Source organism: Balaenoptera borealis (assembly GCF_965194805.1).
Source record: "Balaenoptera borealis genome assembly, chromosome: 4".
Lineage (NCBI taxonomy): Eukaryota > Metazoa > Chordata > Mammalia > Artiodactyla > Balaenopteridae > Balaenoptera > Balaenoptera borealis.
Genome location: NC_138861.1, coordinates 89,145,199 through 89,161,758, shown reverse-complemented (window position 1 = coordinate 89,161,758; position 16,560 = coordinate 89,145,199). Strand labels below are relative to the sequence as shown.

Here is a 16,560-nt window from a genome sequence, read left to right as displayed (position 1 = left end):
CAGTAAGTCTTTTCTCTTTCAAACTGTCCTTCCAGATTTTAAGTTAATTGCCTAATGCTTGAGACTTACTTTCAATTCTAATTCAGAGACCTTTAATGTGGGCCCATTAATTCTTGGTCAAGAATCTTCCTGAGTTCCTACAAGAGCAGGAGTGGGGATAATGAAAAGTCATAATAAGCCAAAGCCGGCACCACTGTAGAGGACTCCTACCTGGGTGCCCCTAAAACCTGGGCAGCTGCCTCTGCCTGGTGCCAGCCCCCTCCTACGCCCCCTACAGTTTAGCCACATCTGTTTCCTGACAGCTGAAAGGAAAATCGGACCCTTTAGAATTCTTGATATAAGCACGGTACATACATATTCTTCAGGACTCTGTTCTATTTCATGCTACACTGAACACAGCTTTAACGTTTAATTGGCTGAGATAAAAACTAGCATGATATTATACTTCAATAAAAAGATTATAAAATGTATACTTATGATATATGCACTTTTATATATATCAATTTTATAATTTTAGTACAAATGTACACTCCACTATTTCTCTGAATTTGAGTCACATTTTTTTGACTAACAACCAGATGTTTCAAAATAGCCTACTGTGAATGGTTTCCTCTCTTAGCATTTATAAATAGCACCCTGACCTCTTTTCCAACTGAATTTGAGGGCTTACTCCTATTGGTTCTGTAATTATCAAAGTCTCTTTTTCTTAGGTAGAGGGTATCTCAGCAAATGTCTCTCACCTTATTGACTCATTTATTTACATTTATTCATTCAATAAATATTTAAGGAACGCTAACTACTCTCTCCAAAATAACAGGGGGAAATATTTGCAGTTCAAGATAACACCTATTATCTCATTTGAGAACAGTGCTAAGTCCTATAAAGAAAGTGAAAATGCAATGTATTCTCTCCAAGAGTTTAAAATCTAAAGGGATAGATTAGACATGGCTGTAAGCAAGGGAAAATGGCATGCATATGATCAGTTCTTTACTAGTCAGTAAGTGCCAGTAAAGGAGGAACACCAAAATTGAAAGACTCGAATGTACTGAATAAAAGCACTTAAAGAATAATGATGAGCAAACCCAAGTTTTGTGACCTTGACTTACACGTGGTTTATATTTTAAGTATTGTTTTATGTTTAATTACATACAGAAGTAGCACCACCATCTTTCAAGAATGCCAAGGAACTCCAAAAATCTCAAATCAACTCCATGAATATAAGTGAAATATGCAACAATTCACAACTCTGAGGATGGAGTGATCAGTGAAGGAGCTCTGGAGGGGAATTTCAAGATGTATGGGAAGAAATGTAGCAGGTGGAGACAGCAATATCTCAAGTAGAAGGAATGACACAAAGGGTGCCATGAGGGAGCTGTCTTCAGGCAATCAAGGAGACGAGAATAGCTGGGAAGGACCTGGAGTTCAACAGGTAATGAAAGGTGATGACAGAAAAGGAAGCTGGAGGTGGCCATGGATGGGCTTAAATATTGTGAACTTCATCAAGATACTGTGCAAGTGTCTTGGCAACTACTTTCACCACGACCATCCCCAGGAGCCCGTCACCTGATAATCAGCATGGAGACCACACTTCTCTTCTACCTTTCCCTGATCATCTTTCCAACAACTCCAAACTGATGAAACCATTCTCTCCTCTTCCTAAAGCTATGTAATGTAACCAAAAGTCCTTTTTTGTTATCCTACATTTTTTGCATCCTACTTTTATCTTCTTTGTTCCTTCCTGAGTATTCCCTCACCTACTCATTCACCTTGTACACAAATAGTATAACATAGAAAAATAATTCTCCCCACCTCTTCACTAGTAGTTTTTACCCCTGAAGCTGCTCAAAATGATAACTCCAATCCATGTCCGAACTCCTTTGTTCCCTCTATAACATGGGTAAGGAAGTAAGTTTGTTCTGAGTCAAAACTGTAACAAAATTTCACAGGTCAAATTTCTAATTAGAAAGGATCATGCAAAGAGAATACCATTGACCACTATTTCAATTAAGGAAATAGTGAGCAAAAGGTTTAGCTATAATATGTATTTAATCTGGCCAATACTTTAAAAAACCTAAAATGATAAACTACAGTGGTCTAGGACTTCACAGAAAAGATTGAGAAGACATCTCATAGTCTCTAGTCTCTCATCAATCACATTTGGTCAAAAATAAGAAATATTTCCAACATTAATAAGACGTTCTTTACCTAACTAATATTTTACAGAAAATTCCCAAAATCCCCTCAGTTTAGAAAGTCCAAAAATTGGATTCAATGAATGAGTCAACAAACAAGGGGAAAAAAAACCCAAAACACTTGTTAAAAGAAAACATTAAAAGAACCACTTGTTAAAAGCAATGGTTGTCATTTATAAGTAGCATTTTTATAGCATCTTTCATCAAACTTTCTCAAAGTTGCAAGGAGGTGGGATAGAAAGAAACAAAGCAAAAAGAAATAACTTCTCAAATATCATGAAGTTTACAACCCAGAGTCCTAAGTGAGTTTTTAAAACATCATAGTCTTATGGCGCTAATGTAAGAGGTTCCAAGAAAACTGCAATTCATTATAATCTTAGTCCTATACTTAATCACAGTAAGTAGTTGAATTGAAAAGTACTCACTGAATATCTATGAGCCTCAAACACTGCTAGAAAGTTGTAGTGATGCTAGATGATTAAGAATTTGTTTTTAGAAGCAGATTCACAGATAATATAGAGAACAAACTAGTGGTTACCAGTGGGGAGAGGGACAGGGGAAGGGGTAATACAGGAGTAGGTGGGGGGAAAAAAGGGCTATTATGGGATTATATGAAATCATGTGTGTGAATCTTTTGAACACTGTGAAGCACTATAGAATTCAAAGAATCTTTCATTCAAAAAAAAATTTAATATTCAAGAGACTCAGGAAAAATACATATATATATATGTGTGTGTTTTTAAATGTACCATCCGTTTCTCCTTTCAGGGACAATCCATATAAAATCTGACAGGCTTACAGAGGAAGAAAAAATACAAACACACACATGACCAGATAAATAAGTTTTAACAAGTCATTTGACTTCCCCTCTAGGTACATTTTAATTTAAATAAATCTTTTAGTACTGACAAATCAAGTCTATATAAAACACTCTTGGTGTCAAGACCCACCTTAAGTGTGTATGTGTTAAATATCTGTTTGAAAAGGAGCCAGGGAGATATTTCCACTTTAGGCTCTAGCCTAGTTCCATGACCCATTTTACTTTTTTCTTTCTTTTTTAAACATAGTTAAACAGTGGAATGCCATGAGGATTTTCCCCTCAATATTTCTCTTGTAAGGGCATAAAAGTCACAACTAAGAGTTCAAAACTATTTTTCTTTTTTTTCCCCCCCTTAAAAAAGTTAGCTTCCTTTTTAAAACAGCCATAACTTCATCTTCCAATTATTTATGGGCAATGTTCCATAGACTCGTCTGGGTGTAGAGTGCTTAAGTGCGGGGGGAAATCAATACTGAGCTTGTAAGTACAATATTGTTATTGGTAATCACAGTGACATCCGATTAAACGTACTTTTAAAAATAGCTTACTTTTCAGTACGCTTTTTTTTTTTTAACCAAAAGAGTATATTCCACTGAGCAGCCTACTTCAAGGACAAGCTTGCAAAAAAAAAAAAAAAAGTTGCTGTCACCATACAAACTTGCGACAGCCTAAAATGTCACTATTCCACACAAACTAGCTTCTAACTTGCCTGTAATTATCAAAGGTTATAGTTCACAATATGATTTCAGGAAGCCTTCCCCAGAATCAAAATTGCTCCAGATCGCCGCAAGGAGGTGAGGGAAATGTTTAAGAAAACAAGCGAGGATGAATTTACTTTACTTAATGAGATGAGCACCCATTCTCCCAGGAGACTCTGTCTCCAAAAGTAAACGAGATCAATCTGGTAAACTCACTGTCGACAGCTCTCGAGTATAAGGTTGGGTTCAGGCAAGTGGAGGACAAATGATTGTAATTAAAGTTAATTAACAGGCCTGCCGTCTCAAAGTGTAGAACAAGCAGGGTGCGGGGGAGCACGGAGATCCGAGCAAACTCATTATCTCTACCGAGAAAATGGTACCTGAAACTCAAGAAAGGGCAGCTCCTTTTCGAGGAAGGGGTCTAGTTGTCTAACCGGATTGTCACCCTCCCGAGTCAACTCCCATTAGCAAGCGGAGTTTTTGTGTCACTTACCCGCTTCTGGTTTCCTTTTAGACGCCCACATGCGGGAGCGAAATCCAAGGGGCAGAAACCGGAGCCGAACACTTGGCGCTCTGGAAATTTACCCGGAAAGGTGCCGGAAAGCCCCGGCTCAGCCCGAGACGGTCCTCCCGCCCCGGTCGCGGCCCCGCCGACCAGCCCACCGCGGCCCTCGGGACTCGCCCTGCGCGCGGGCAGCGGACCTGGGAGGCGCGACGAAGCGCCGGCTTCTCTCCCGGCCGGTTCGATCGGCCCTCACCCGTCTGCCCCAGGCGCGGGGCCTCCTCCTTCCCGGTCCCCGCCAGCTGCCCGCACGGCGTCTGCTTCCAGGAGGCGGCCGCGCGGGCGGCGCTGTCACTCCCGCCGGCACGCCGCGGCCGCCGCACCTGGAGGCGGGGAGCGCGGACCTGCGCGCAGCTCCGGAAGCGCCGCGCCCGCCGCCCGCGCCCTGCCCAGGTGCTTCGGCGCCGCGCCTCGGCCGCTTCCTCCCGGCCAGCGGGGGCGGGGAGAGGCGCCTGGCGTGGGGGCAGCGGGGCTCAGTGATCCGGGCAGCCGAGCCGGCCTCCCGGGTTCCACAGCATAGTTGGGTGGCTGACTCAGTCCGCCGCGACTTGGCCGCGCCTGGCACTCTCGCCACCTGGCGCACCTCGGCCCCGAGGCTCCCGGCGGGGTTGGACAAGCTGCGAGGACGCGTCCCGGAGCCCAAAGCGGCGAGGTCATGACCCTCCTGGAACGGAGATGCCCGTGACCCTACCCTGGCTCCGGCCAGCCGGCCAGTTGGTTGGTCGGTACGCACTGATGGGTGGGTTGTCAAATGGGCGGAACCTCACCACCACTGGTTATTCGTATTACTCTACTAAGTACTTTCCAGGTTGCCTCAGCGTTTCCCAAACTTAAGACTCATCTAGGGCGCTAATTTTCCCAGGCTGCTTCTGCGTAAAGTTGCATTCGATGGGCCCGGGAATCTATTTACCAAGCCCCGTGCTGATTAGGCTGAATGCATTATGTCGGATCCTCCTTCACGTTGTCTCTGTGAGGAGGGGATTAATATTCCCATATTCTAGTTGAGGAGTCTGCGGGGCAGAACAACTTGACCAAGCAGACAGAGCTTTAAGGGGTGGAGGTGATTTTCCATTTAGATCTGAACTAACACAGCCTCCTCATTGATTTTTTAAATTCCCCTTTCTTGTCTCCACGCCCCCCCCCCCACCGCCCCACCTCCGAGGGAAGGGATAACCTTGCCCTAGTCCTTCTGGCACCTGAGATTGTTAGATCCGGGAAAGACATTTCCCCTTGGACTTGGACCTTGACACTCTGCCCTTGGAAGTAAAAATAAGACAGCAAGAAAATACGGGAATCCAAAAAGAAAGTCCCTTGTGCGCCCCGGAATACCTAAGTGTCCATAAAATCCACTTGTCTGCCGGTGAGTTCAAGGGCCAGCTCCTTATTTTTTAGTTAACATCTTTTTACAGGCTGTGCCTGAAATTCTCTCCCTTAAAAGATGAAATGTCCTTATCTTTCCCCTAGACCTGTTGATAGAAGTAAAGCAATTAGGGAAAGCGCTGAGCTTATTATGAAAACGAAATAATTGGTGAGGCCCGAAGCGTGAGAGGCTTCCCAGGAGCCCAGGCCCTTGGGAGGCCTCATCTTCACCAAAACACCTGCCCATCAAAAAGCACCCTCCTGCCCCCGGGGAGACTCCGAGACAGCTGTGGCAAGCATGCTCCAGAGACACCAAATCTCCAGTTTCTTTTGAACTAAATACTTTATAGCAAGCCCTAGTTCCACCAGGAAAGTTTTCTTGACATTTTCCAAACCTCGAGAATTGTCTTTTTTTTTTTTTTTTAATTCCTGTAGAATTTTATTTTTGTGGCTCTTTCTTGACTTCATGTTAAGTCCATACTCTGTGTTTTTTCTATTTTTTTCCTCTCCCTCGGAGTTCTCACATACTTGTCATTTATTTTTATCTTTGTAAGCCATCTTAAATCCTTTTCTGAACAAGGTGGGTTATAAATAAACGAAAATTCTTACATCAGTTATGGTATGTCTCAGAACGTCAAGCATCGTTACTTGAATGCTGCTGAGTCCTCAAGTTACTTCTCTTGGTAGATTTTATAAAATAACTGAGAATTTGTGTCTCTTTGCAGCAATATCTTAGTCCCTTGATTATTATTCTGTCATTTATTGTTTGAAAATTCTATTGAACATTTACTTTTTAATAGTTTGAAAATACAGTGGTTAGCAAATACAACACGACCCCTAGATTTACAGTCTTCTCTGAGGGGAAATAAAGTTAAGCACTGTTAAGGCACACCAATGATTTAATAATAGCTCCGGGAAGTGAAAGAAAAACAATGCTCCCTCATTGAAAGTACTCATTGGTTATAAGATGTATGCTGATCTTAAGAACCTTCATATATGAAGGAAAATAAAAGACGTCTGAGGCACTAATCATACCAGGTTCTAGCCAAACACCTAAGATATATGTTGTACAACAACTCCATGAGTTGGAATTCTTTTTCCAGTTTTATAAACATAGGCTTAATTGAGACTTAAAGAGATTAAATAGTAAATAGTGGATAAATTGAACACATCTAGGCTGTATTCGTAGGCTATACATTATTTATTTAGCAGCCCTCAGAGTGAGGCATTCAGGGAGAAAAGGAGGCAGGAAAAACATCTTTATAAGAATTGATGCGTGGAAATCTGTTTACTGCCAAGGCCATTGGAGTATATAGTCCCAGTTAATTTCCACCTATTTATTTATTCCAGATATGTATTTGGAACATATATTTTTATTTCTGGATTTATTCCAAAATGACCCACTCCAACCCTTATTTCCTCCATTTTTAGTGAGAGAGCACGGATAGCTCTGTCCTTGTCAAATTATGTCTTTGCTCCGCCCATCTCTCCTACGCAGAATGCACTCTGCGTCTGAAAGAGGCAATTTGAGTAGAAACCATCCTCCTCTCCTCCCCTCTCCGTCCTTTTCCTCCTTCCCTTTTCCTTACATCATCAAGGTGAACACCCATAGAGCATTTATGTGCCAGTTGCTATTCCCAGCAATTTACTTGTAAAAGCTCATATAATAATCTCAGCAGCTCCTTGAAAAGATAGAGTTATTATCCCCACTATGAGAAACTTAGGAAAAAGATGTTGCATGATTTACACCAAATATTCCATAAGACAGAGAGAATTCCAACCCAGTCTTCTCCAGGAACCATCCTCTGCACTTGATTGCCTATTAGGGAAAGCACACAGTGCTGGAATTGCAAAGGCCTGTGCTCAAAACGAAGCCTGATCAGTGTAGGCTGCGGCATTTTGAGCAAATTCAACTTATCTGAGCCTCAAGTTCTCCATCTGTAAGCTGGGAATAATAATACCTGTGAGAATTTAATGTGATTACATATCTAAGGCACTTAGAAAATAGTCTCTCAATACATCTAATTCTATTCTCTTTTGTCGAATTATTCTTCAAAACTAGGTTCAAATCCCACCTCCCTCTCAAGTCTTTCCAAATCTCTGACACCCAGAATTATTACAGAACAGAATTTAAAGTAATCCCTCCATTTTTCTATAAAGGAAAATCCAATATTACTTTTGCCAAACATAAAATTTTAGGAATGTAGATAAAATAGGCATATGTCTACTTGTAATAGACTTATAGTTCATCATTTTAGATAAACTATTCATAAAAGTAAAATTATATATCAATGTGTAAATACTGCCTTTTCCATGCATATTTTTTTTTTAATTTTTATTTATTTATTTATTTATGGCCGTGTTGGGTCTTCGTTTCTGTGCGAGGGCCCTCTCTAGTTGCGGCAAGTGGGGGTCACTCTTCATCGCGGTGCGCGGGCCTCTCACTATCGCGGCCTCTCCTGTTGCGGAGCACAGGCTCCAGACGCGCAGGCTCAGCAATTGTGGCTCACGGGTCCAGTTGCTCCGCGGCATGTGGGATCTTCCCAGACCAGGGCTCGAACCCGTGTCCCCTGCATTGGCAGGCAGATTCTCAACCACTGCGCCACCAGGGAAGCCCCATGCATATTTTATAAAATAAAATAATTTTATTCAAATTTTAACTTGCAACTTTGACATCAATGACTTCATCATTGGAGCCTCACTTTGAATCACAGGTGTTTTGTTTTGTTTTCAGAGTATATTATTTTCACTTCTGTCTAAATTTTTTTGAAGGCACCTAATTTTCTGAAATCTTTTATGATTCTGTCATTGGGAATTTTATTACAAACCACAAGTTCCTGCTTCCTTTATATTAAGAAGTTGTTTTTTTCTCATTCATCCCAAATATGTACACTAATGATTCACCAATTTTTTAAATGGTTTTTAAAAGGATGCTTGCAATAACATGGTACACTTAAAATTGTGAGGTCACACCCCATAAATAATTGCTTAATCAGTTTTAAATATCTTCATCTCCTTTTAATCAATTTCATCAGATGGCTTCTGTATGTATCCTAAACTAGGATTGATTGAGGATGATTTAGGCTACACTCCCCACTCCCACAGTTCTGTAGTTTGCAGTTCAGATTGATGTACAATAATTACAGGCAGGTAGAGATCCTATGATACATAGGTTCTATGTTCCAGGCATTGTTACACTCTATGAACTCAATTCTCTCAACAGGGTTGACAGGTAGATACTATCATTATCTCTTTTTTTAGCCAGTGAGGAAACCAAGACACAGAAAGATTATTCCATCTAAGAACTCACAAGTAGTAAATAAGGAAGAAAGGATTTGAACTCAGCTAATGTAGATTCAAAGCCTATGCCTTAAGCATTCTGCTATGATGCCTCAGAGAGGACTTTTAAAGTTTTGACCATAAAGACCTTTTTTTCTGATGCCTAATTTTGGGGGGAAAATGATGTACAGTATATTCAGGCACATACAACACTCTCTCTTGGATTTTCCCATTACCCTTTCTTTTTACTGCTATTGGAGCACTTTGTCAGTGGGCTTTGCATTATGGATATTGAGACATTTTTCTTATTACTAAATATTTGTATAACTGAAGTACTGTTACCTCTATTATAGTATTCTTGTCAGTCTGCCTTGCATTATGGATACCTGGAATCATATTTGAATTATCTGAAGTACTTACCATAAGGCCTTAGATAAATGTTTGTTTTATTAAACTGAAATGCTATATATTCATTAGGTTGACTCTTTTCAGTACTTTGTTACAAGTTTTAAGAGTTGCTTTGAAAGTTTTTTTTTAACTTTCTCACCACAAGGAAATAGCTTAGTGGATATCTACTGTAAGGTAGACAAAAGAGCAGTGTAAAATATTCAATTATTGACTAAAAGTTGATGGTATTATGGAAATAATTTATTTTAAAATATAAGTTTTTCAGAAACCACTAATAATATCAAGAAAAAAGTGAACATAACTTTTCCTATGAAACTAATATTTCAGAAACTCATTTAGGCTCTAGAGATTAGAGTATTTCACTGATACAGATACACTTTACTACTTCTGAAATGGAAATTCATCTTAAAATGAATTGCTGTTGACCAGGCAGCAGTCATAGCATAGTTGTCATTGCCTACACGTTCATGGACTTGATCATAGATGTTTATGTTGTCAACACTTCATTGAAGTTACTCGCACTGACAGTGCTACACATGTTGAGTTTGTCATTTGAAATGTCTTCAAAAAAATTATACTAGATTTCTTTGCAGAAAGGCAAAGAAACAGGGCTGTGTAAGATTTGATAAAAATCTATGTCTAAATAATTCTCAAAGAGCATTTTCATATGTATACATAATAAAAATTTTAAATTAATAGTGTTATATCATAGTTTAATAGTGAATTTTTTTTCTCATAGTATAGAAAATGTATCCAAAAGTAGATTGCATTTCAGAGTTGCGAACACCCAGTACTTTCTACCTCTGCTAACATAAAAATCTAATTTTATTTTTATATGGAAAAAAGTTTCTTAAGGAAAAATCAGTGTTAAGAGAAGTCCAGAAATCCTAACTATCACTCAGTGGATTTGCACATGAAATACATCAGCTGAGTGTAACATCATTGCTTTCACTTTGTTGTGTCAATTTTTCTCAAATATTTCTAAAATTGAGTTGACTAAATACATCACAAAATTCCATTTCTTTCTGCTATAGCTTGAAAATACTGTATCGTTTCATTTTTTTCCTTTGTGCTATAAATGCTGCCCTTAAAATAAATAAATAAGATAAATAAGATAATTAACCTTGTGAGTTCTTCTGACATCAAGGAAAAAAGAAGTGGGGAGGGATTCAGAGAAGCAAAGTAGAGAGGTAGAAGTACACAAGCAACAGCTAGAAATAGATCCCTTATAAAATAATGAAATTAAACTGTTACAAGACCAATTTGAAAAGCACAGACTAATATTCAAGGTAAATGAAAAACAAGAAAAGGATTGATAAAACCTCACCACAAGACAACTACCATAAAAGCAGAGGTCACAAACTAGCTGCCCACGGGCAGCATGAAGTCTGAGTATCTTTCTGACTACATAGAGTTTAGCAATTTTTAATTAGTTTCTCAAATTTAGAAGGTTTTACATTAAAATATGGATTTTCAGCTTCTTTTGAAAAATCAGAATGTCTGATAACACTGAATTCACATTCCCACAAAGCAAGTGTGAACAGATTGGAAAACTGACTGCCATTTTTGGACAGGAATACACTCTCTAATTTGTTATAGTCTCTCCTCACCCTAGTTCTGCTTGTTTAAAACTTAGGAGCTGTAGAAGTTGCGACTATGGGATATTACCTGAAATCATGACCAGTGAAAGACAGGCTATATGAGCGACCCTCGGAGGCAAGCTTATGGATTTCTGAAGTGGAAGTCTTAGAAATACAGAGCCCAGATCAAAAGTCAATAACCCACACATCAAGAATGTTTTATCAGCAAAAGCAGTAACAGGTGTGATCATCAGAATAGCTAGCATCTACTGAGTTCTTAAAATAAGTTAAATAACATGTTAAACACCCTGCAACTATTATTCATTCAACAAATTTTTCCATTTATTATAAGATGTGATGAGTTACAGAGATGCAGAGATAAAGTAGACCTACTTCACTATCTTTTTGGAGGTTATATGATAGCAGAGGCAGATATTACCCAAAGAATCATACAAATATATATAGTATAATGTATGTATACATATATATTTATAACATATAGTACAGTACACTACATGTGTAGTATACATATACATAGATATATATATTACATATCCTACTAGTATATCTACACATTTATATACTGTATTTATATATTTACATGTGTATACAATTTATACATGTATGATTTTCTTTAAACCATATGAATTTGCTGATATTTGTCTGTATTTAACTTCAGAAATGGTCATTGCCTATGGGTCAAATTAATACATTTTAACTGAGAAGGCAGGCACTGCTTTTCCCCTATTCCCAGTCTTTCCTTCTTGTGTAGTGAGTTTCTAACCCTCTTAGTTCCCTACCTCCACCCACATACACACCCTGCCCTGCGATAGTGTCATGACTTATTTATTTGGTGTTTTTGGAAGGGGGAAATGGCCACATGAGCCCTGCTCTTTCATTCCCTCTTTCTCACAGGGAGCCAGAATTCTGTGTTGCTCTTCCAAGCTGTAAAACCTGTGGGAGGTTTGAATGTATCCATAGCTTCCAGAGCCTGGCATGTTGTCAAAAGCTAAGAAGAGTAATGTTTGATTCCTTCTCTGCCTGCTTTCTGTCTATCTTTCCATTCATTTCAAACAAAGTACCCCAACATTTGTGGTTTTAGGAATGAATGAGATTCTATGCAAGAGAATAATAAGGGGAAGGAATGGTTTTGTATGGTAAATCAGAAGATTCTTCTTTACAAGTGACGTTTAAACTGAGAAGTACAGGCTGAGTGGGAGTGAGCTTGTGTGCTGTGTGTGTGAGTGGGAGGACAGAGGTGTGTTCTAGGCAAAGAAGAACATTTGTAAAACCTCAGAGTTAGCAAAAATCGGGAATTTTTGAGGAACTGAAAGAGGGTCTTTCAGCTAGACAGTGAAGAAAGAACAAGATGAAGTTGAAGGAACAGGCAGGTACATTATGTACAACTGTATAGGCCACGTCTAGATTTGGGGATTTTATCAGAAGGGTGATTGGAAGTCATCAAAGGGATTGAAGCAGGAGAGAATGTAATCATTTCCTTATCTTACATAATCTTCAAAATAACCCCTTGATGGAATGTATTATTATTATGCTCTTACGTCAGCTGTATAAACTAAGATGCAGAGAGCTTAAGTTGCAAATGTATTATATGATAGCTAGCACATTTACATGATTCCAGGGACCATGCTTTTTTTTTTTTTTTTTTTTCCTAATGCAGCCTCCCCATGTTTAGAGAACTGCCTTGTTCAGAACCATGGTAGAGGGATGACGTGAAGAGCCAAGTCTCCTGAAGAGATGAAAACAATGCTTCGTAAGAAAAGCCAAAGTGAAAAAAGAGTCTTTTCAGTAAAACAGACTTCTAACAGGGACCATCCTTTTAATCACTCTTCTATTCCACCTATCCAAAAGAAGTACACAGTCTAATCTGTAGAGATTTCAAGGGTATATGTCTATTTGTAGACTGCAACTTACAAATAATAGATATGACTGAGTCACAGGTTTCTGAGGGATTTACAAAAATTATTTGATACTTGTTATTTGATATCTCTGTGTTTAGGGACAATAAAATGGACAATCAAGTCAATTCATCCTTCTCGTTTCTACAGTAGAATCCTAATGTTAGGGGAAAATTAAGTTTTTAACTATGAGGTGCCTCTTTTGTGTTATATAAACAAATTTAATAATTTCCCCCAAACCAGATAATTAAAAATAGATTGGCTAAAGGGGAACAGAGGTTAAAAATGTCCCAGCCCTTCATAAAAAAGTGTTGGTAGATTTGAGAATGAAGCTGCTAACCACTTTACTCTCTCTGTCTCTAACAGTGCCAGACATGGACACATGAGTTAAAAGTTCTTTCACCATTGACCTCATGTGCAGTTTGTACATTGCTTACTAAAACTTCCGTGCCATCCATGTCTGTTGTTCTTACTTTAGAAAACAAAGATCCATATATCCTGTTTATCTGTCTGAAAAGGTAGTGTTCTCAGTTTCTTTAAAACACATTTTTAGAAAAGATATCTATCTGCCATTTGATCATTTTCTATGTGTGAAATATGACATACCATCTCACTTATGCTCCACAGCAGGTGCACAGACCTTCAAAGACACAGCTCTCAAGTTTGCATTTCCTTCACTCCACATGGTTTCTGTAGCATCCTGTGTAATGGTTTTATATTTTTTCCTGTGGAAACACTCATACCCACATTACTGCAACTTCAGCCTGGTTTAGCAATCAGAATACATTGTGTCTATCCAGTACATTTTGCAAGCATATAAAGGAGACTGTGGCAGTCATGCTTGAATAAACTTTGCTTTCTTTCACTTGTAAAGGAACTACTGCTCATGCATTCATTCAGCCATGAATGCTTGGCTTTTTCATTACAGTTACTAGGACACTATAAAAGGAAGGTTTCTTGGTTTTTTATTCATCTTCAGAAAAACAAGAAAATAAAACAGCACTGGATGCAGTCACTTGCCTTGGGTAGGGACAAGTTTTTGCCCTGGGTAGGGACAACTTTTTACTAAAGTAATATTAAAAAAAAGACACCAAGTTAATTCATTAGATTAGCTTCATAAGTGCAGAGTGTACTTTTAAGTAAAAAAACAAAACATTTATACAATCCTCAGATAGGTAAATATTTTATCGAACCAGATGAATTCAACAGGGAACACTAAATACAAAGAACTTTAGTCTTTCTTCCACTGTCCCTTTCAAACTGTGCTTTTGGACTTACTCTACTCCTGCCCCTGAATGAAATATGAAAATCCTTAGATTTTATTAACTGTGTCAATGACAAGAACAGTCTAGTGTATGTAATAAAAAAGTCCAGTCTCATCTAACATAACAGACTAATTCCAGTATTATTCATTCAATATAAAACGTACTGTCCTCGGTCAACACTCCCTTTCCCACAAGTTTGCTTCATGTTTGGAAGCCTTCCCTGGGGTGGTGGATAGGACCAGAAGGGTAGACTTTTTTTCCTCACTTCACTAGCTGCTGCATCAGACCCCTCAAGGTTCACATCAATGGGAAAAGGAGATGGAGAGGAAGGGTTATCTCTTAAATGATAGGTGCAGCTGTAATTTTCTGGCTCTCTCTCTCTCTCCTAGCTCTCGCCAACTCTGTCCCCACTTCACCCCTTGCCCCTCAACCACTGCTGGAGTCTGGACTCTACCTGCTGTTCCTGAGATGTTGGAAATTCTTCCTCTCAGCCAACGGCTTTTGACACCCTCTCCTCAGTCCCTTTTGGGTAACTAAATTTCTCTCTTTCAAAAGACTGAGTATCTACCTCAAACTTCTCTCAGATGCTCCACAGCCTTCAGCAAGGTTCATAGACAGCTGACATTTACTGCAGATGTGTGGACTGTTGTCCTACCTTCTTCAAAGCTGAAACTCAGACTACATTATGTACTACAACTAACATGACGAGAATAGTGGATAAGAGCCTATGGCCAAGTATATCATTTGGTAGAACAAATGACAAAAGGAACATGCTACTATATCAACAAGGCTGGGGTCTTGCATTTTTGCAGGAGTGCATGCATGTGAGCATGTGTGGGTGGTCATATTTATTAAATATTACCTGTATGTATTAATACTGGGGTCATATTTATCAACCCACAGGCAAGCTCAGTATAAAAACCCTCTCAATCCTCACACCAACTCTATGAATTAGATTCTACTATTAGCCTCATTTTATAGATGAGGTACTTAGGGGTTTAAGAGTTTAAGTAACTTACTCTAAGTCACACACTTTGAAAAAGTTACAGCTGGAGTGCAAGCTTAGTATCACTGTCAGATGTATAGGCCTAGCTCACTGTAATTACTACATTGGGCCACCTCCCCTTGGACCTAGAGTATTATTAAGTAATGACTGGAACTAGGCTATTAAAATGGATTCTTGCATCTTTAGCCAAAGGTTTGCCCAGATAACAGACTTTAACAGCAGCTTTCATCTCTGTGTTATTGATGGAAATCTTTCACTGAGTGAAGTGTGTCTTGGGTACAGGCCTGTACAAGACTGCAATCATCCCATTAAACAATACAAAACAATAACAACCCAAGTCTTCAAAGTAGTCTACCCACTCCCTCACACACCTTCTTGCATATTGTATCAATAATACAGCCAACAATGTCCTGATTCAAATTTCTTCTGAGTGTTAATGAAATTTGTAGTTTATTTAGTTATAGTATCTAGGATGCATGCATTTCGAATCCTAGTTTTCAGGTTCCTTGTGGCAACTTTGAACACTGAAGAGAATCTGAATACTCATGATAACTTGTGAGGAAAAAAATGGGTTCAGTCAATAAAATTACCAGGCAGGTCATCCACAAGCCACATTAGTAACATGATGAATTCAGAGCAAGTGGATAAGCCCTGAAGAAAATTAAAGTTCTTGGCTATTAGGCCTAGAGGGACCTCAGTGGCAAGATTCAGCAGAGAAAGAGAAAGCTTAAGTCGGGCCTGAGGACAGGCCCTAGAAATAGTCATTATTTTAATGCATAGTGTCTAAAGCGGTTAAAGGAGGAAGGTATAGGGGCAAGAAAGCATTTGACTAATGATTTAATCTGATGGGATGGTTATGCCAACAGAGAACCCATTCAGCTCTCCAAGGCCCTGCTTAAGTCAATCACAGAATTAACATTTCCAGACTAGGGTTTCATAAAAGGTCTATGTAATGCTTTATGAAAACAAGAGCTACTTTACCAAGTAAGTTTGGAAAATGCTTCAATCAATGCTCTCCTAGAGATTTATGACACACGTTTATCATATTAAAGTCTTCATGGGACTCCTGCAGAAAAGAAACCTGCTTAACCGTGTTTAACTTAGCATTTCCTAAATTTATTTGATCAGGAAAACATCCTTTTGTGTAACACCTTTAGTTTTTGGACCCACTTTCAGAACTTTTAGAAAAGCTAATCCAGTGTAATTAGGGAACCCCAAGAACCCTGTATCTGATAGGTATGCTCAAAGATTACTGACTATTGCTTCTTGCAGCAAAACTATTGAGAATTTTTTGGTGGGCATGGTTTAAAGAAATAATCTTTAAAATGTCACTAGCATGCATACATTCTAGACATCTGTTCCAGGTCCATAGAATTCAAGCTGGAAAGAGGGTTGACAAATTTGAATGAAAATTATAGAGCCTCCAGGACACAGGCTTCAATATAAGGTCTACCTACCTTTTAATGGAAATGAAATAA

The 16,560-nt window shown here is 39.0% G+C and overlaps 1 protein-coding gene across 9 annotated transcripts in view; it reads right to left on the bottom strand.

The window, feature by feature from the left end:
- The window catches only part of ARAP2 (ArfGAP with RhoGAP domain, ankyrin repeat and PH domain 2), a 201,764-nt gene extending 197,182 nt beyond the window's left edge, over window positions 1-4,582 (bottom strand). For 2 of the 9 annotated variants that reach the window (XM_082390419.1, XM_082390422.1), the window contains exon 1: window positions 4,201-4,579. The gene's annotated coding sequence lies outside the window, so the exon portion shown is untranslated. Of the gene's footprint in view, window positions 1-4,200 lie in introns of all 9 variants that reach the window. The other 7 variants (XM_082390418.1, XM_082390420.1, XM_082390415.1 and 4 more) reach the window with 5 other exon arrangements.
- Between the last annotated feature and the right edge of the window lie 11,978 nt (window positions 4,583-16,560).